At 38.9% G+C, this 21,593-nt stretch overlaps 1 protein-coding gene across 1 annotated transcript in view; it reads right to left on the reverse strand.

Annotated features, from left to right (window-relative positions):
• Positions 1-21,593, reverse strand: part of LOC109036610 (sodium/potassium-transporting ATPase subunit alpha) — a 53,970-nt gene that overhangs the window by 6,962 nt on the left and 25,415 nt on the right. The window contains exon 2 of the mRNA XM_019050945.2: positions 10,919-10,952. The gene's annotated coding sequence lies outside the window, so the exon portion shown is untranslated. The remainder of the gene's footprint in view (positions 1-10,918; positions 10,953-21,593) is intronic.

A 21,593-nucleotide genomic window follows, 5' to 3' on the forward strand; every position in this document is an offset into this window, starting at 1 on the left:
AACTCCTAACGAAGATATTAACGTTTTTATTTCACATTGGTTACGAGAAATTTGAACTGCCCGCTCACAAGAAACTCAAAGCTCTACGTGAGTCAAATCGCGCACTACAACGGTTTCGGCAATCTTCTCTATTGAGCAATGTTCATTTCCCACCATGTGTTGTTCAAACTTTAAGCAATATGCTATAGCTGAGCCAAAGCGTTAAGATTGAGGTTGCCAGATTTTTATATTGCAGAGACTGTCATGATAAACGTTTAGCGCGCGATGTGAATCACGTAGAATATTGAGTTTTCATGAGCGGGTGGTTTGTATTCACGCATCAAGAATCAGTAAATATCTTCGTAAGGAGTTGATTTCGGTAATTTTCGTTGTGCGTATCATGTTCTTCGTGAAATTTTGGTTAAAAAGCATGTCTCAGAATGCCGAAATTCGTACCTTGTCTAGTGGTCCATTGTCAGCACTGCGCAGTACTATGTTGGTGTTGTTGTAGCCCCCATTTAAGACTCAAAAAGACCGAGGAGGAATAACTCCTGACAATTGTTATTATTTTTTCTTTTTTTGCCTAGGTACGTTCATACGGTATCCCGCGTTACACTTTTTTCCCTATGATGTAGTCAAAATTCGTCTTCGCCGCTTGACTTCCTGCGGGTCGATTGGTCGAATGAGTTCAATAACTCCCTATCTTCACAATGCTATGTATCGATCGAGGTCATTCGATATAGATTCAACAATCGACCAGCTAATTTGACCATCGGTAGAGGAACTCCTGAATTCAGCGTCAAGCGTCCAGCCCACTTACAAACTGGGGCTCTTAAACTGGCACCAATTCTTCTATTTCTCAGCCATTTCTGCACGAAATTCCTTGAAAATTTCAAGATCTGATCTGTGATGTATCTCGAACACATCGATTACCTTCAAAGATCGTGGGCCCGACGATCTTTGAAAGGCAACAGTCAACACTTCCATCGATGAGCCTCTTTGAAGGCCTTAGTTTGACGGTGGGCTAGACGCTTAATGGGTGTGTTATAACAGGAGCTGCGGGCTGATTTTGAAATTAATAGACAGAGCGATAGACAAAGAAGACGTAGGGAGTATCCAAGCAATCCGATTGGTTGAAACGGATGGTTCTAATAGACTGAGGGGGAAAATGATGGACTAACTGTAGGGTCTCTAGTCGGTTGCCGTTGGTTACTCTATTACTTATACCTCTTTTGTCCATAGCAATCACCCGCTTCCGCCCATAGGATCGCTCCATTTCCCTCTGTCATCTTTGTCTATAGTTTTGTCTCTATAAATTTCAATGATCAGCTCACTGGTCTCTTTGCAGCTCAGGATGATTATTGTGTAATTCGAATTGAACCATTATTTCTCATGAATTAAACGCTTAAAACTCGCGAAGAGATCGCAATATGGTACCTTTCTCAAAAGTGTTCGCATAGCGAAAGGACCGTATATCTCACGCGGGTCGGAAGGAAGCCTTTTCAAATCATCTAATCCTCAAAAACATAATGCTCATCATCTTTCACCCGGTGCGATAATAACCTCTGACTCTCACGCAGAATTAATTAATCTGTCATGTCTGCTTTGATATAAATTTATTAATCGCTCTGTTGTTTCCTAGTTTCCGAGAGCCTCAGCGTCTACATTATCTCTTCGCCCTTTCATCATCTGTCTACTGCATTATCTCATCAGTCCGTAACATTTTTTTTCTATATTTCTCTCCTCTTCCTTTCGCAAACACCGATTAACCCCTTATATTGATAATTATTTCTCTTTACCATAATTTAAAAACCTATTTTCCTTCGCATCGAACGTTTCAAGAGGGAGAAAACCTCCCTGATTTTGATTTCAAAAACCACACCTTAATGGATACTTATCTTTAAGAAAATTATGCGTAACGCGTCACTCCTATGACTTCATAATATTGAATGTGACTCCGTAATTTCTGTCGAATTTTCTTTTATTTTTGCGTATGCTCAGATGAAAAATCAGAACAATGTTCAGAGAAAAATTTTCAAACAGCCTGCTGGGAAGAGTAAAATTTGCTCGGAAAAATTGTGCATTGATGAAATAAGTGAAGTGATGCATTTTACGTGTTATTAAAAGACACAATTAATAAAAGAAAAGGTTCTGGATTGGGTCCCCCCTAGTAGAAAATGTAGAGGACGCCCTGCCAAATCGTGGATTGAGGGAATGAGGCAGAAAATGAGGAGATGCGATCTGCCAGTGGATTTCTGGCAAGATCGCTGTCAGTGGCGGTTGGGTGTCGCAGAGCACACAGAAGCGCTATAAGAGCGACTTATTAGTAGTAGAATACACATTTTTCCGAAAAGCAAAAACTGGACTTATGAGCTTTATCCTCCAAGCTCCTCAATTGGAGTAACGCATTTTGCGCGTTATTAAATGACAGAGTGAAGACTTTGCATGCAAATTTTGTATTGCTTCATCTGAAAGTGCTTCAAGAGCTGATTTCACAGTATTTTTTAAAACATTTTTTCTAATATGGGAAATAGTACATAAATAGATTTAAAAGTGAGAAAATGCACCGCCTAATGACGTCATCTGGCGGCATTTCCCATTTAAACACATGTATTGTAGCAAATTAGATAATTTTGTCATATCTTCGCCAATCGTTCAATTTATTCATGAACCAAGGGTATCCTCGTGTTCAGTTCATTCAGTAGTTTCCACTTAAACACGAATTTCATACGATTTCAGAGTTCAGACACCTGCAAATTCTCTATTAATAAAAGGATTATTACAAATGAAATAAATTGTTGAAGTATAGCTCCGTGCTTTCGTCCGAAGCCTGCAAACAGAGAATCCCATCCCTGACGTCGTAACTAATATCGGTCCTTCTTTCTTTGGGGGTAGAATGTTATGATTAGACGAGGAGAGATGACAGGAGATGGGCAACGCTGACTCAAACAGTTATTGATGTTGGTGGGTCGCGTCGGAACGATGGGACGACGCGGGATGGGACTCTGCGGTCGCGTCGCGGCGCGGGGCGTCACGGGCCGGTGCGGCGCAGCGCGACGCCGACCCCGAACGACGGACCCCGGCAGAGTGGCGCCGCGCTTCGTCGAGGACGGTGGCGCCCTCGCTCTCTCGGGGTGGCTAGCTCTCGGTTAATCTCCTTTTTTATCGTCAATAACTCCGAGTTATCGCCGTGTGTCCTCTGTCCTCGAGGCACCGAGAAAAATACCAAGGTGCTCGCAGTTTTCCCGACATTGATTTTACGTCGCCGCCGGGCTCGGAATATAACGCAGAGAGCCCGCACTGCTGGCTTCCCGTAGTGTCAGAATTACTTTCGGGGATCAACGATAATCTTCGCCTAATGATGACTGATGGAGTGACGTGTTAAGCGGTGTGTCTTATCTCCGGATTTAGCTTTTTCCCGCCCGGTGCCCGCTCAACTTTTACCGCCCCCTTGATGACTGCAAAGAGAGAATTCTTTATACACACTGCTAAAACAGAATCATTGTTAGTGGATCAGCAGCAACAGACTTCACTCGGTCTTAATCCCTGAAAAAAGCCTGGAGCATGGATGTGTGCTAACCCTAACCATGATGATCGTTCAAGGTTGCAGGATCCTCGAATGGATTGAAAACCTCAAATAACTTTTAAAAAAATAATAAATAAATAAATAATTTTATCTATGGTTACATGCGGAATGTACGTATCTTAGCAGCAATGTTTGAAAATTTCCAATCATGTTTTATTTGATTCATGGATAAAAAAATCAAATTTTTTCCATATAATTTTGTGCGAATTTTTTAGAATGACTGATAGAAAGCACAGCATAATTTCATTGAAAACATTTGATTAGTTTTGCATTTTAAGAAAATAAAACATGAGCGGAGCCTTACAATGGAGGACTGTCTGAAACACGCCATTGTCGACTATAGTCGTATGTTTTCTGTTCCTACGATTAAGATGAGACCACTCTGTCCAGTCATTTGAGGATAATAATGACCCCTATGCGGTTTTAAGAGCGGAACTTTTTTTCTCACCTGATTTCTCATCCATAGAGGGTCCTTAACGAGAATCCAAATTTGCGACATCGAAAAATTATGGGAACCCCCCCAAAACCCCCAAAATCGCAAAAAACGGCCAAAAATCGGCGATTTTCTCTCGTTTTTCGGCTAATATCGCTAAAATCGCTGGTTTTTTGAGTAAGTACGTAAGGACTAATCTGAAAGTAGATAAAATTACGGACATTTTCCACCCGGTCCGAAATTTTTCTGATGAAAAATATGCCTACTAAAAGGTTGCCAAAAAAAATCCCAAAATGTTCAAAATTTCACTTTTTTAAGGTTTTTTGCTTGTAATTTTTTTTCCAGCAATTTTAGAAGGTAAGTGTATACGTCCAAATGAAAGTACATCCAAAATGCTACAATTTCATGTATCAGACTTATCCCTAGGGCGTAACGAGACGGCTCCGCGGCGTTGCCAAAGTTGCGATCTCCAAGGGCATTTTCCGCGGCGGTGCATTTCACGCAACCGCTCCACTCTCCCACCGGTCCAAGTGAGAAAACACGGGGTTCGGGGCCGCATCTCCTGCTAATAGACCCCCTTTCTACCTCATGGACGCCTTCTTATTTGTACCTCTCCCCTGCCTTCGAATGAAAACTTGTCCTTCACACTTTATCCAGGCTTAGGACTGGCGCAGAAACGGTGTAGTTTAAGTACATGTTTTACGTTTCTGGGCGTGTTTAAAAAGTTTTTTTTGGGGTTTTTTTGGGTTTTTTAAATTTTTTTTTAATTTTTATTAGTTTTTTTTTTTGGGGGGGGGGGATATTTAATTAATGAAAAACCTTATACATGGTTAAATACAAGTGTATCGGATTAAATTTTAAAGTCATATTTGCTGTTTAATGAATTTAATACTGAAGATCTTTTACCGCCGTAATTTTGGTCTTTTAACATTTGATGGGCTCGCTTCCTCGGTAATGTCGATCTCATGTTCAGATGGTTCTAATAGAGCTGGTTCAAATTCCATAGCGGCTAGATTCACTGGCTCGATATTCTCCTCTGATTCTGTAATTTCAGTTTCATCTTCGGAAAATGGGACAATGTCCGGGTCGTCCGCGTCTTCTTCTTGCTCTTCTCCATCTGCGATGATTACGTCATCAGGAATGTTTGTGCATGAGTCACGGCAGTTGGCACATATTATTGTACATGGCAGGCCACTTTTTCTGCAGGTACAAGCTGCCTGACATCCTTTCTTGCATTTGCAGGAAATCATTTTTAGAATTTCTTCAGGAGCAGGAGGTTGTAATGTTGTGATTGGTAGGAGTCCGTGTTTGCTAAGTTTCCAACCCCAATCACAAGCGTTCAAATTTACACCTCTCCACATTTGAACTTGATGGTATGTTCGCAATGAATGTTGTTTCAGAGCCTGTTCTGTTGGTGGCAAAGCCGCAAGATTTTGTTTGCTTCTGAATGCTGTTTTTATGAAGCATTTGTACCTCAGCTCATTGATAGATATCTCTTCAGATCCGGTGTAACCATACAAATAAAGCATAAACTTATGACCGGCGTTGGAAACGCTTTCAGCTGTAGCGTTTGCGTCGTTAAATATTTTTATGAATGATGTAAAGCTTGGATTTTTTGTTAATAAAGTCAGAAATTTGTTTTTGCCTTTTCCAAAAAGGGCGCAGTTCGTGTCGCAGCCGCTGAAAGCGTGTAGGAAAAGAATGTTGTCGGCGATAGTTTCATTGCCAATACTGTCTCTGTTATACACTTTTCGAGGCATTTTCCCTTTGCCTGGCTTCATAAAGAAAACGTTTTGAATATTTTTGGAGTGGAATGCCAAGAGGACAAAGAGATCTATGTCTTCACCGACAATGAACACCGAATTTTCAGTCACCAACGCCTTTTCAATTGCTTTATTCACGATCAAGGTGTCTGCATCTTCCACTGCTTGCAAAACTTGAATACCTTCCGCTTCGAGATGATTTTTCATCATCCTAATTAATCGATTTTTATTTTTACTATTGGCTAAAAACTTTTCTTGAGACACGGTTGGTACCATACTTTCATTGAAAAGTATGTCTAAGGACATTTTTTTTCGTTCTCTTTGCATCCTTTCTACATGTTTCGTGTTTCGCTCGATTGCATTTTCAGGATATCCATCAAAAATGACCATAGAATCAGCGGAATAATGCGCTTTAACGTACTTGACATAGCTCTTGCAAATAGATAAGAAGGTGCTATTTCTAGGCCATACACAACGGTGCAGCAAGAACCCACCATCAACAACGAACGTTGCATTCTTTTCCATTATAACAGCAGAGCAAGGTGTAATCTTTCCATAAAGAGATGACTTTTGGGTTTTCCTCATCCCCGCTTCGGTAAACAGGGAAAGAGGAAACGGTGCAAGTTCAAAGGACAGAAAGCTTTTCAGTTCATCGTCCGATTTTTTGGCAATGCACATTCTACTCAATATTAATAGTGGATCAATAGGAATGACGTCACCATCAACTTCGATTGATGTTTTAAGGCAACTTAAGGGCTTGCAGCGATTTTTCCGCTGAAATTTCAGCGATTCGAAGTCTATATCAACAATTTTTAATAGCCCGCTAATACCTAGTTCCTCAGCCTTATGACAATCAATATGTTCATCAGCTATTATGCCAGAGTCTATACACATAAGATCTTTCATCTGATGGCTCATACGGCGCTCTTCTTAGTACGGCAGTAGTAGCAGGAGATACGGCCCCGAACCCCGTGTTTTCTCACTTGGACCGGTGGGAGAGTGGAGCGGTTGCGTGAAATGCACCGCCGCGGAAAATGCCCTTGGAGATCGCAACTTTGGCAACGCCGCGGAGCCGTCTCGTTACGCCCTAGGGATAAGTCTGATACATGAAATTGTAGCATTTTGGATGTACTTTCATTTGGACGTATACACTTACCTTCTAAAATTGCTGGAAGAAAAATTACAAGCAAAAAACCTTAAAAAAGTGCAATTTTGAACATTTTGGGATTTTTTTTGGCAACCTTTTAGTAGGCATATTTTTCATCAGAAAAATTTCGGACCGGGTGGAAAATGTCCGTAATTTTATCTACTTTCAGATTAGTCCGTACGTACTTACTCAAAAAACCAGCGATTTTAGCGATATGAGCCGAAAAAACGAGAGAAAATCGCCGATTTTTGGCCGTTTTTTCGATTTTGGGGGTTTTGGGGGGGTTCCCATAATTTTTCGATGTCGCAAATTTGGATTCTCGTTAAGGACCCTCTATGGATGAGAAATCAGGTGAGAAAAAAAGTTCCGCTCTTAAAACCGCATAAAGGCCCCATATGACTGGACTAAACTAAACACGGATGAAATTAAATCGATGGACCCCAACTTAGAAGCAAAATTAAATTAATTTTGAAGTAAATAGCCAATTTAAAGTCAAAAGAGACATTTAGAGTAAATTGAGGTGTGATGATTTGAAGTGAGAATAAATTTGACTCGAAAGTAGAATCAACTTTTATCTTCAACATGGGAGAAAAATATGTAATTAGGTATTATTCTGAACAATGCACCGGAAGACCGGGTAGCCTTTCCCGAAAACTTGGTTTATAAGTTATGATGCCCATGCTGTGCGAATTTTTGGTAATGTTTTAAACATGCTATTTTGTTTTCTTTTGTAGCGAAATTCTTTTTGAAGAAATTAGTCTATTGTGAAGTACGAGCATGCACACAATGTAAATAAGAGCTCTTACAGATTATGCACTCAAAAGCCTATACTATGAAGGATAGTGATTAAAATCGGGCGCTCTTGGGGTGAAAAGAAAGTAGCAAGTCTTGAATTGCAATGCGTTTGCAACACTCTTGTTTTACACAAACAAATACACAAACGAGCGTACGGCACGCTGCGTACCAGCACCAATCATTTGACACATTGTGGCTCCTTTCTAGGTAGGCTTCTTCATTAACAGTAATGTCCACACATTTGCTCCAACTTCTATTTGAAGGCGCTCTCGGCGCAGATTATGATACCATCGCATCGTTACCAAAACCAACACTGTCGTTTCAATAATTTGTAAATATAAATTTGCGTCTACTAAGTAATTTTTTGTAAGATGTGTGAGACATTTAGAGCAATTTTTAATATTTTTCTCTTAATTTTATATTCTCTCTCGTATTGCATTGTTAATGGTGTGCGATAGGTAAGAAAAAGATAAAATCATTAATTTGAATAAACTGAAATCGGTCATTTTTGTGTAAGTCATATTTTTCAAAATAACAGTCGGGGTGTTTCGGTCCAATGACTTAATTTGTCCAAGATTTCAGATGTCATTTTAATTATGCACGTGTTTTCCCTCTTGATTACTGATGTATTGAACTTTGAGCAACGACCTGCTTTGGATGACTGTGATGTCAAAAGATAGTCTAAAAAATCTCTTCCCGAGGAGAAAAATGTTCCTGTCAATAGTTCCCTCGTCGGATATTCATTTAAAGTAGCCAGAATTCCCGTTGCCCCAGTGGGAATCTTCTTACAACTTTATCACGACAGATAATAATATAATCAGGACACAATGACGATTTGGCAAGTTGGTATCGCTGTTTTTCCTTCATTTACATCCCTTTAAAAAATCGATTCCAGGTGAGGCAAGCTACCTCTTCAAGAATCGATTGTTTTACGTAATATAAATGGAGAAAAAACACCATTGCCAAATTTTAAGAATCGCCACTGTCGGGACGATGGGAATTCTTGTTGTCTCGAATAGAAATTCGATTAGGACATTTTGACGGGGCGTTTCTATAGGCGCTCTGTGAAATGTTCTACCGTCGCAGTCATTACAATTGACATTCATCGTGGTTTAATACAAGTTAGCAGAAAAATGTGAAGGCTCAGTCTTCATAGTATAACATTCAACAGTGAAAAAAACGAACTGTCTGTAGCGTGAAGATTTCAGAAATTAGGACCCTACCGAAGATTTTTGTGACATTCAGTGCATCTAAGCTAAATCGATAGTGCAATTGCACAAACGCGTACCTCGCTTGCGGTGTCTCAAACTCTTCGCACCTATTTTATTTTTTAAAGGGAAACCGAACCAACATCATGGCTTGAAATTGTCAGAAATTTCAAGAAATGATGTTCAGTGGTTTTTCATATGGACGCATTCATGCTAAAAGGAACTATGCACAGGGTTTGCGTGTAATATAGTTCCTTTTAGCATACAAACGTCCATATAAAAACTGAAATAATGACAGGCATCCTGCAACGCCGAAAACCGATATACGCATTTCTGCAGTTTCACCATCGATATCGACGGTGAAAGTCGGCAATCACATAACTCGTTTGCGGTGTCTGAAAATCTCCGCCTCTACGTTATTTTTTTAAAGGAGAACAAATTGACATTATTTCTTGAAGTTTTTGCAGAATTTTCTTCGCATTGAGAAGAAAAATCATGACAGTTTTAAAGAATTGCCGTTGAGTAGTTTCCCATTAAAAAAAAAGTATGACAGGAAGTCTGCGACGTCGCAAACCGAGTTATGTGATTGCCGACTTTCACCGTCGATATGTATTACAGCGGCGAAATCTGTACTTTATTTAGTGAACGGCCTTTCTCAAAAGAAAGCGGTCGCGATTTTAAGTGGCAGTTACTGGAGATGGGAAATTTAGCGCACTTTTTAAGGCTTTCCGAACGGCGCCTTAATTCAGGTCGGTCGTAACTTGCTAGCGGGCAGCGTGGGGGCACCGATATCTTGAGTCGAGCGTAATAAACTTAATGGGGTGGCTTAATTTATCATAGGGATCTAGGTTGGGACTGGGACGGTAGTCGGGACGACGTGGAATATACTCATTAATTACTGCGACGCGGTCAGTTAGAGAACAAACACCAGGTTTGACAGCGCGGGGCTGGGTCCGGCTAATTTCGCCTCGTTTAGGTATCGCCTTAATTTCTTCGCCACAAAAGTTACCTCGTATACCACTCTATTTTATTCCGTCCTCATTCGAGTAATAGTCACTATACTGCCATGATAGCCAAGAGAGCAGTAAGTGCATTGCTATATGACCATGGTTAGCACATGTTTTTATGTGTCTCAAGGTTCATCCCTTAGGATTCACTTACTGCACTTTTCGCCATCACGGCAGTATAGCATGGAGCTCTTGCAAGGGTTGAGGATTTTCAATTTAACCCTCTATGGCAATAGCTAATTTTGGATCTCAGATTCCTGGGGAGACATTTCTATTTTATAGCTTGCATACAAAAAATAGAGTACCATTTTTTTTCTTTCAAAATTTCAAAGTTAGGGGAATCAATTTTTCAAAATAAGGAAAAACTAATTAAATTTTGCAAAATCATGGCAAAGTTTTTGCTTTCTCGAGAAATACGTCTTTAAAGTTTCAAAATTACATGGAGGCTTATGGCGGAAAGAAAGTTCAAACTCACTTTTTGATGTTTGAAAATTTGAATTTGGGAGTGATTTTTTCACAGAATATATTTTCAGGACTATAGTTTTAGTTGGCATTATTAATATCTCAATTTTTCCAAAAACTCCACCTATCCTCTTTGTGCTCCCAAGCCCCCCCAAATGATGTTCTAACTCCCTCAACTTAAAACTTCAATGCTACCATTGCGAGTCCGCGGTAATTTATTCATAATGCATTGGTCACTCGCTAGTTTGTGCCAGGTTTAAGTCTGACTAATCACCCTCTTCCCTCTCGGTGAAAGTGAAACGACATTTTCACACGCACTTAAGGGAATTTATGCACATCCACAGGAGAGGGCGGAAAAGGGATAAAGTCGGATATATCGAGGAAAATGTAAGCATGCATGTTTGGCGGTGGTTTAATTTAAGTCAAAACCAAAGAAGAAGAAAAGTAATTAAAAAAAAAATTACCCGAAGTATTCTAAATTCTTATTGCTTTATTTAAGGAAAAAATTAGTAGGATCATTTTGATAGCTATATCTTACCTTGGGTGGTGTACAGCTCAAGTCATTTTGGCATCTGAAACAAGGGAAATGAGACTACAGGTTAATAATAAAATAAGACCTTCTTTTATTTGATTAATTCAAGCTTGCATAAAAATTAGTGTTTCACTTTCAAAATAAATTGAACTGATGCATAGAGCTAGGAGCAAGCGCGTCTTTAAATAGTGTAGGAAGCTGAAAAGCATTTAAGTAAAAATTATTAATTTAACTCCCTCAATCATTGTTATTTAGCAATTTTTCCGCTTCTTTCCATCCATCCAGAGATACAAAATGTCAAAGCCATTTTGAACTCTACAAGTTGTGATTACGCTGAAAAGGAACCAGAATTATTTGTATCTACTTCCCCCAAAACGTTGTCCAATTTTTGCGTGGTAAATGAAAGACAACCGCTTATCGTTTGAGTAGCAGCGGGAAATATTCCGTAATTGCACACCGTAAAATTGCTAAATTATGCTCTATTAAAAGAGGTCCATGAATCAATCAGTACATAAAATATATATAAATCACCACGAACATTAGAGGTGTTTTATTTCCTTATGCGTTGCCAAGCAATATTTGAAGAAATTGTTTTTTTTTTTTTTGGTAAAATTATTTTTGCATTTCATTATAATGTTACACAATTTTAATTACATTGCATTTTTTTTCTTGCGATTGCTGTTGGAAGACTATATAAGCTTGAATAGAACGGTTTCTTTCTTGGGCACAGAATAACGCGAAAAATATAATATAACGCGCAAATAACAGCATGTGGTCTACTTCTCAACAGGCAACAAGCAACGAAAAGTCAGGCTGAGACATTGGAAACAGAAGAAACTTTGTAATGGTCTCTAAATTTGTCCATTTGCGCTTACTCTCTTTCCTTGAGAAGTGGTAGGCACGACCTTTTTTTGTTTATGCAATAGGTTTTGACCTTTACACCAATTTGGCCAGACAGTAACTTTCCGGAACTAATTTTAGCCCTGAATCTTCCAGGCAAACTTCTCAAGGTGCTCTGTCTTTTCGATACCCGTGGACTTGCCCTAAGTTGGTCATTCCTGAGGATGCGACTATTTTGACGCAAGAGAGCTTTTTTTGCTTGTCCATCGAAATGAAGGCGAACAGTAAATTTTGCTAAATTAACTAATTTAAGCAGAATTAGTCCAACGGTATTTTACGTCGCCTAAGTTCCTCATGTGTGTGTGGTTTTTTTTTTTTTTTTTTTCTTTTTTACTCTCCTATGGAGTTTTTAATTTGTTTTGAATTGGTGTATATCTTCAATTTTTTGTTTTCCATTTTGGATTTGTATAACTAGGAGCTGCTTGTAAATAGCGAACCATTTTGATATATTTTACGAATTATTTAGAGGTAACGAGGAAATAACTCACACGAATCCAAGTATGAATATTGCTTACTTTTCGATGAACAAAATTAAACGCGAGAAGAATTTAGGCAGTATATGATATAATTAAACTGATTCTTGAAATGTCATCTACCATTCGATACTGTGCGATCTATCGAATGATGTAAGAAAGTCGTATTTTTTCCAAATAGCCTTAACACTATAGCATAGTTTTACCCATCCACGTGAAATTTTCAAGTTAAGTTCTTCATAGTATTTGCAAAAGAATTCTGTAAAAATATTGTCCCAAGGTACACAAGTTTTTCTGCCATGATACGTTATCTCCAAAAAATGTGAAATGGCTTTTACGGCGTTTTTGTGTTATACGGCAGTGCTAAGGAAGAACGCCGTATGAACATTCGATAGTTGCCGAATTTCCGTTGATAAACATAAACATGTATTTTTGACGACATTCATGCACATATTTCCGTGAAATTTTCAGATATCTTAGATGAAATTGCGTACGAAATTGTCTTAAACTTTCGGTAGAACATTTTCACAATTTTCCCTGTACATTTGGTTTTTATCGAAGGCAATTTTGCAACGTCTGAATGCTCATGCGACATTCTTCCTTGTCACAGCAGATCAGTACAGACATGGTTTTCTACTGCGGTTTGCAGGCCTAACAGGCACTCGGACATGGTTATACGCACGTTTAGAGTAAAAAAATTCTTCTGAGTGGTCGATAATGAGCGATGGGGCAACAACATACTGTAAAATAATGAGAGCAAAATTCGCAATTCTTCGCCTGAATAAACTTGAGGGTGCCACCGCTCTCAAGTCTGATAGAGTAATTCTCCGACCAAACCACGTTGCGCAAACAATTTTAAAAACGCCGGGGGCAAGGACGGGGGTTGAGAGGCGGGGAAGGTGAGGAGGGGGGGGGGGGCTATGAGGATTAAAAGAAAAAGGAAAATTCCCAGGAAAGCGAGAGGAATCGATATCTAGATTCTGAGGAGTCTCTCGAGGAATGGAAGAGGCTTGCGTATCAGTCCTGTCTCTTGTCAACATTCAAGCCTGAATCTTTGACGAAGCCACGAGCCAGCATTGTAGGTTTTACCGCCGTGGATTTCTTCTTTTATTCATTTATTTCATCCATTTCCATCATTGAGTAACTTTTCTCGCAATTTTAGATCCCGTGAGCTGCTTTTAACTGTAAATTTATGTAAATTTTGCCGATTGTGTGCCCTTTGCTTACGTCTGATGCCGCCATCGCGTTGTATTTCAATCGATTCATGCCCCAATTCGCGTTCACGATAGAGAGAAGGGGTAAAAGTTATTCCTTCTCTAAATCCCTACGCGCTATTCGATGTGCGCTTCGTTTTATAAATACTCAGAATAAGTTTCATGTGCTGATTTTATAATGAGTTTCTATACGTAAAATCCCTATTCTCCTAATGCGCAGTAACTACAGCCACGGTTTGCCGGACGGCTAGCGCTAACTCATTTTGAAAACTTAAAAACATGTGAATGGCCGACTGCATACTAAGAAAGCAACGGCAACAATATATGAAGTCCATAACCAAAAATTACCCTTGAAAATATGTCAAAAATGAACAGAGGAGTAATGTAATCTACAGCAAACCGTTATCATTGTATCATGCGTATCACGCATTACATGACTAAACTTTAAGACACCGCGCTTCTATCGAAATCAGAGCTTTGATTGCTTTTTGTTGGAATACTTATGATTGCCAATTCGTTATTGCCCCCACTTTTTCTCTTTGATTATAAACAGCTGATATGTATAATGTTACCATCAGTCCTAGCCTTTTACCTTTTACCTGTTTTACCTTACTCCCCTATAGTAACCGAAAAGATTCCACCACAAAACCCCGGCCACTTCCATCCCACCGCTCTAAAAATCCCATTTTTGGGCCGGAAAAAATCATCAAGGCGTTTCGGGACGCGGATAATCTGTTGTAACTACGTTCTTCTCGGTACGTTAGTCGTCACCGCGCCCCACGCGAAAATGCGCTCGACTCCTTTGCAATTTCTTGCTGGATTCTATAACTTTATACATCTATGAGGTAAAATAAGGTCAGTAAAAGGTTTGAAATTTTCATCGCAATTGCTTTTCGGGTTTTTTTATTGCATTTGAATTCTCAAAAGTAACTATGGATTTGGAGAAGAGAAAAAGCTGTAATAACTGACCTCATTACTTTTGAAACACAATCATCCAGATACGTCTTTTTGAAATTTATAGAATAGCCATGAGGTTATTTATTCAGTCTCAATCGGAATGACTCAGTTCAAACATGAACCGAAAATATTAATCCAAGAGTATTGTGCATGATGTCTGAATAGGTGACCTCGATATTTTCATGAAAAACCGCGGATGAGGTTGATGACCCGACAAAGAACTTGAAAATTTTTTATTTTCACTTTTTTTCCATTCAACTTTAAGGACAACTTGAAACCTCACATACCCCTTAGTAAATCAATCTTCTCTTCACAGTTCGCACATTTTTTTCCTATGTAAAATTTTGCACATATTGTTATCGCAGAATGGTTCCTTGCTTCAACCCGTAAAATAAAGTAAATATTATAATTATAGAGAAAAAAATGATCGCTTATGATCCCAATTTCCTTTCCTTATTTATTTTAAAATTAAAGTTGTATTAACCCAGTCTCCTAGTTATTAAAAGGGTATTTCCCTTGCTCTGAGCTCTTGGCGCAGTTTGATATCACCAAGTCTCTGAGTTCCGCACGGCTCTAGATATGCCGTATACTGTGTCATCAACCTGGAATGACCTTTGTCACGATACCTACATCGCAGCGCAAGTTGCCCTCAAAAAACCTTTTTCTTAATAATTTAGTTTGCAAACACCCCGGCCTTCCCTTCTCTCGTGTGCGGTTGTTTACAAGCTGTCATTAAATACCAAATGTTTGGATTTTGCCTCTCGTGACAATGTCGGCGGCTGATAACAGTCTCGAGATGTACCAAGTGACTCTTCAAACCGGCAAACTTTCTTATTTCCTCCAAGAGCTCTTTGCATTTGTGACTTCTCGGTGGAAACACGCCCCTCTCCTCAAAGTTCATGCAAAACAACCAAAGCTAAAGATGAATCAAAGACATATTTTCAATACTTTTGTAACACACGCTATTCAATGCCCGCATACCGCTGGTCATCAGAGGGCTGGCGTTCTTTGCAATATATTGATTGATCGATATTTAAACGTATGGAAAATGATCGATAACGAGGATGCTCGCAACGAACACCTTAATAACGTTCATGTTGAATTTCCAATTCAAGGACCAATAATTCCGGCTGATTAGTCAATCCATCAGTCATTCACGATCAGTCAATTTAACCTTCCTATACTCACGAAAAATATCAAATTCGACGAAAATCAAATTTTCACCCGAATATACTCGTAAAATAACTACTTTTCAAAAAATTTAAGTAAGTTCCTCAAAAATATTCTTTATTTACGTTTGGTAGTGGTCCTTGCCAAAGAAAAGTTTACCGCTCGTAGAAAATTATTGCATTATGAAACACATTGAGAGTAGTTCAGTGGCCAACTTGACTGAAACAGAAGTTGGTTTTTGGCAAACTCGAGGTGTGGAATAACGAGCACATAAAACGTTAAATATCTCACTAATGATTTAAATTTGGAAAGGTTTACAGTCTCTGGTCATGTTCTACATGTAAATTTGATGAGAAAACATTTTTTTTTGTTGCTTGATTTTTCAATCTGTATTGTATTCCATTCTTTGGTGTCAGCCACTAGAAGGGTAGTTACTTCATTTTTATTATTATTTTCATCATCATCCACATGCAATGCGACAGAAAGCAGAATTTTCTGAGGCTGATGAAAGAAGAACATGGTCTTTTCAAACGACAGCCAAGTAGCAATGCGTAAAATACTATAAAACAACTTAAAATTTACAAAATTGCAGTGTATGACGTGAATTCTCCTATAAAAAATATTGAAAAATGGAAAGCTCAAAAGTTCATCAATGGAATAATGAATTCATGAAACAAACGATGAGGAGGTGTATCATAAATTATCATGAAAGGCTGCCTTTCATAGGGTCAGTTTGAATAGTTGACACAACTCTATTTTGAAGTTGAATTGCATTAGTGTTATTCGTTCCATGAGAAAATTCAAAATGCTTACAACAGAATTGTGACTTTCGTAAAAAGAACTGTTGTGATGTAGAGACAGAGGTCTACTTGAAATTTTCAGTAACACACATAAGCCTATTTATGGACGCTAATTGCGAGGCTTAATATCCGTTTAGAGTGCGGTTAATCAAAAGGGCGTCGATGTTAATAATCGTCGGCGGACGATTATGAAGGATCAACGATGACCTTTGATGAACCTCACTCTAAGCTTACGTCAAGCTTCACAATAAATTGTATTTAGCAAATGGGTGGTTTTTATACGAGGATTAAAAATAAACAAGTGGTACGGAATATAACGAAATAATATGAACTATGCAAAACGATAATCCGGGTATCGGAACTTGGCCGGAACGCCTTCAAATGCGGCGTGATACCTCACGCATTCCGGAGAGTTCAAATAGTTGTATCATTGCGCCGTAAGAATGTGACGGAAGAATACAATTGAAAAAGCCTTCATGCACGCTAGGCTTGTCGATTTCCTTCGACATTTTTGCAGTCGTGAATGCATAGCTGAATTGCGCTCCAGCTAGAATTATTAGCGTATGAGACCTTTGTACTTATTAAATGTTCCCAGTTAATTTTGGACTCAGTGGCGGCGCATGAGCTGAAACTTTTGGTGAGCAAGATTTGGAAAACCGGGAGGGGGTTTGTGGAATTCCTCCACACCCGAGGGGGTCTTTCGAAGAAAATATTCTGAAAATTAGGCACCTCTATAGCGAAATATTTGGTTGTTTTCAAAGTTAAATATCACTTAAAAACAAGACGAAAACATCCTCAGAACTTGAGAGTGCCTTCTTACCTCAAACCTTCTATTCTTTGTTTAGACCAACTAGAAAGCATCATCTTAAAAAATGGGTCACTAAACCTTGTTTATTTTATTGAATATTCTGAAAGTACTGTGTGAGGAGATGACGTGGTGATTTTTCCGCATTTTCATGGAGCCAAAATCGCGGAGAAAACCGCTTTTGAAAAATCTAAAAACTGCAAGACATTTCAAACGCACCCGAATGGCGGGAAACTGACGCGGTTGATGTACTGCGGTAGTCATATCGCAATCTTCTCTCATTTTCCTCTGATGTTTGTTAAAATAAAACGTATTTCAATGTGGAGTTGTTGCTTGTTTATTACAGCTAACATATGAATGAGATTCTAGTCTTGAATTCAAAAGATATAATTTCGACTCTAGTATTGTTCTCATATACGAAGAGTAGATAGACGTTTGACGGACGTCGTGGAAACCCGTGCCCGCCTCTGATTGGTGCCGGATGACATCATTCGGTGCGGCGCGAAACCGGGGCGTTTTAAATTTGCGTATAAGTTGAGCGATTTGAACTGCGCATTTCTCGGTAATAGAGTTACTTGTTCGCGTTTTTAATGTTCGCATCGTGTTATACGCGTCATTTTGCTTCAGAAAACTATATTCGCAAGTCAAAATTCGTTCATGGTTTAGTGACCCATTGAACACAATAATTCAATCAGAGGCTATTTCTTTTTTACTTCGAATCCTTCCCTATGAAAAGTGAATGTTGAATTTTTTACGTGAACCTCATACATGCAGACAGTCTGATGAGACGAACACATTTGGCTTACACCTTTGCAAACTTATTGCCATACTCTATTCGAACAAAGATATATCAGCCGGTTTTACTTTGTATAAGAATTATTAATTTACGAGTAATTATTATTTTACTGATTTAAAAGCTTGTTTGTATCCACTAGATCGTTTGATTACATGCGTTTTCTAGGAAATTTAGTAGCCAGTAATATAGCCAGGGGGATTCCGGGAAAGCTGGCTCCTCCTAGAGGGCTGTTGGCCCCGCCCTCGTGGAAAATTTGTTTTTTTTTTATTAAATGAAAAGTCTTCAACCTTTATTTTTACAGTAGTAATAGTAACAACTAGAATTTCAATTCATAGCTAATTTTATATTGAAAAAAGAGATGATATTTTGATGATTATAGTCGCTCAATACGAGTAGACTCCCGTGAAAGGGCCCCGCAAAATTTGTTTAGTTACGCTTAATCTCTGGGAGTGTTATAACCATACGCCCGATAAATCTCCAAGTAATTTAGTAGCCAGGTGGGTTACATTCGCGCAAAAAAACCCGATTTTGACATTTCCACACAAAAATCTGGATTGACATTTCCGCAAAAAATCAGCCAGCAAAACTTCATTTTTTGGAAAGATTTGACAACACCGCGCAGATAGTCGAATTGTGTTGCTCTTAATTCACGTATACAAAAAATTTAAAGAATTTGAGGGAAACATTTTACCAACCTATTGTTCATCGGGGATCGCTAAATTTCTTGGATCGGAAACTCTTGTGACTTCGTGTAACCTGTGTGAGAAATATTTTGTGCGGAAAATGCATACTTCCAGTAGCCAATGCACCAACCTATTTCCAAGTATTGTAAAGAGTGATACTATTTGAAAACCCAAATCCTGCTTTTCCGACCCGATTTGACAAAGGTCACCCTCCTGAAAATTTCGCCTCTGTAGACGAACGTCTCTTTTCCTGTGGACGGTCGCTAATGTGTTTTAGATGTAAAGCACAACAGCTTTGGTGTTATATCTTATTACTGTGTAGCGAGACGTTCGAGTTTCCGGAAGCATGTGGATCCGGAGGGGGAAAGCGAGTAGACTTTGGAAAATACAGACGGGGGGGGGGGGGATCGTGTGGTTGCCACCCCGCTCCTGTGCGTTGTGTGAGCTTGAAACGGAGCGGCGCACAGTGGATCGAGTCAATAGGAGAGGTCGGACAAAATGTAGAAACTCTAAACGCGTATATAACTCCGTTTAAATGAAGGAAGAAAAAAAAAAAAACACACTAAGAAGTGGCCCGAAACCTGTATGTAACAAGGTGGAGAAATGGTGCTGGGTCCACACCATTTCGTGGGGAAATCAAAGCCAAGAAGTTCCAAAAATTAAAATTATAGAGTTAAAAATTATTTTTTTGAACTCTAATGCGCACCAGTACGAAACTGAGGAGGGAGAGTGTTCAGCTCAGGCAGTTTGCAATGGAACTGGGTTTGCATGGAGTTAGTTAGTTAGTTAGATTTAGTTATACTTACATTTATCTTATTTTATATATTTAATTTAGGCTATATATGTAGATTTATCCTAACTCTGGGATTAATGGTTAAAATGGGTATATTCCCTTCTCAGTTTCGTACTGGTGCGCATTAGAGTTCAAAAAAATAATTTTTAACTCTAATTTTAATTTTTGGAACTTCTTGGCTTTGATTTCCCCACGAAACGGTGTGTAACTCCGTTTATACAAAACTTTGAGGTTATTAAAGTGGTTTCATTGGTTTCGTCTTAAAATTTTCGCACAGTGGATTAAGTCAATGAGAGAGATAGAACATGATGTGGCCACTTAAAAAGCTGATACCGCGTCGTCATTACAAAACGTCGAAGTTTGAAAGTGGTTTAAATTGTTTTCTCGTCAAATTCCCTTCAAGAGCACCCCATAAAATGTACAAAATGACGAAATGAACTTCAAAATTTGCAGATCGAGTCAAAAATTTCATGTGCAGCCTCTCTCAAAAGTTCGTTCTACCGTGCGTCGCACGGTGGATCGAGTCGATAGGAGAGGTCGGACAAAATTTAGAAACTTTAAACGCTTATAACTCCGTGTATACAAAACTATGAGGTTATTAAGGTGGTTTCATTGGTTTCGTTTTGCAATTTTCTCTTAAAAGCACCCCTTGAACTTTAAAATGTCGCGAAATAAACATCAAAATCCGCAAAAATTTCATGCCCGACCTCTCTAATTGATTCGATCCATTGTGCGACGCACGGTAGAACGAACTTTTGAGAGAGGTTGCACACGAAATTTTTGACGAAAACTGCAGATTTTGATGTTTATTTTGCCACACTTTAAATTTCAAGGGGTGCTTTTGGAAGAACATTTTAAGACGAAACCAATGGAACCACTTTAATAAACTCAAAGTTTTGTATGAACGGAGTTATAAGCGTTTAAAGTTTCTAAATTTTGTCCGACCTCTCCTATTTACTCGATCTACTGTGTGACGCACGGTAGAACGAACTTTTGAGAGAGATTGCACATGAAATTTTTGACTCGATCTGCAAATTTTTAAGTTCATTTCGTCATTCTGTACATTTTAAGGGGTGTTTCTTGAAGGGAATTTGACGAGAAAACAAATGAAACCACTTTCAAATGTGGAAGTTTTGTAATTAGGACGGTATCAGCTTTTTAAGTGGCCACATCATGTCCTATCTCTCTCATTGACTTGGTGCACTGTGCGACGCGGCGAGGGAGGCGGTCGGCTGAAGCGGGAGCGCCGCGAGGAGAAATTAGGTCAAACCCAGCTCTAAATTCGCCGAGTAAAAATAAAGCAGCGGATTCCCCAATTCGTGACATCGGGCATTCTTACCTCGCTCGCGGAAAAAAAATTACTCACTTCAAATCTCCCGCTTCATCTAAGTTTCCCTCTGCCAATTTGACCAGCGCGTTTTGCGATAACGGCCTACTGGCACTGCAAAACTGCGAAAAAGTATAGGTTGCCAGAGAAATAAATAAATATTTAAAAATCAGTCCCAACTCTCGAGAAAAAAGAATTAATGAAATGTGAAAATTATCCTCTACGTAGCGTTAATTTATAGAGCTCTCTCCTGCTAATTTTTACTGAAAATAAAAGTTGTACAATCTTGGCAACATCGCAGTGTAATATGTTTTTGCTCTTTTCTAAAAATTCAATGTACCATTTTTGTATTGGAGTCACATCTTTATTAGTATGACGTGCTTACGTGAAACCTGTAGAAACAAAAGCATCAACAAATTCAATAAACACGAAATTTCACATCTTTGATCTTACTTTTGCGTTTCTTGGTGTCGAAATTTTCCTAAAATATTACACAGGCAGAGATCTCCCGCAGTGGCGTGGCGTGAATTGCGATGTATCGATTGTTCTGCCATTTAAACCTATGATAAAGAATCGATTATTAAGGTGTTCGCTGCGAACACCCTGTTTATCGATCCTTTTCCATAGGTTTAAATGGCATGACAATCGATATATCGCAAAGCACGCCACGCCACTGATCTCCCGGGGGATCATCCCGATTATTAATAGCAACAGAATAGAGCGACTAGATACGTGTACACTGAGCGATTGAATATTATATTTT

Source organism: Bemisia tabaci, chromosome 5 (genome assembly GCF_918797505.1).
Source record: "Bemisia tabaci chromosome 5, PGI_BMITA_v3".
Classification (NCBI taxonomy): domain Eukaryota; kingdom Metazoa; phylum Arthropoda; class Insecta; order Hemiptera; family Aleyrodidae; genus Bemisia; species Bemisia tabaci.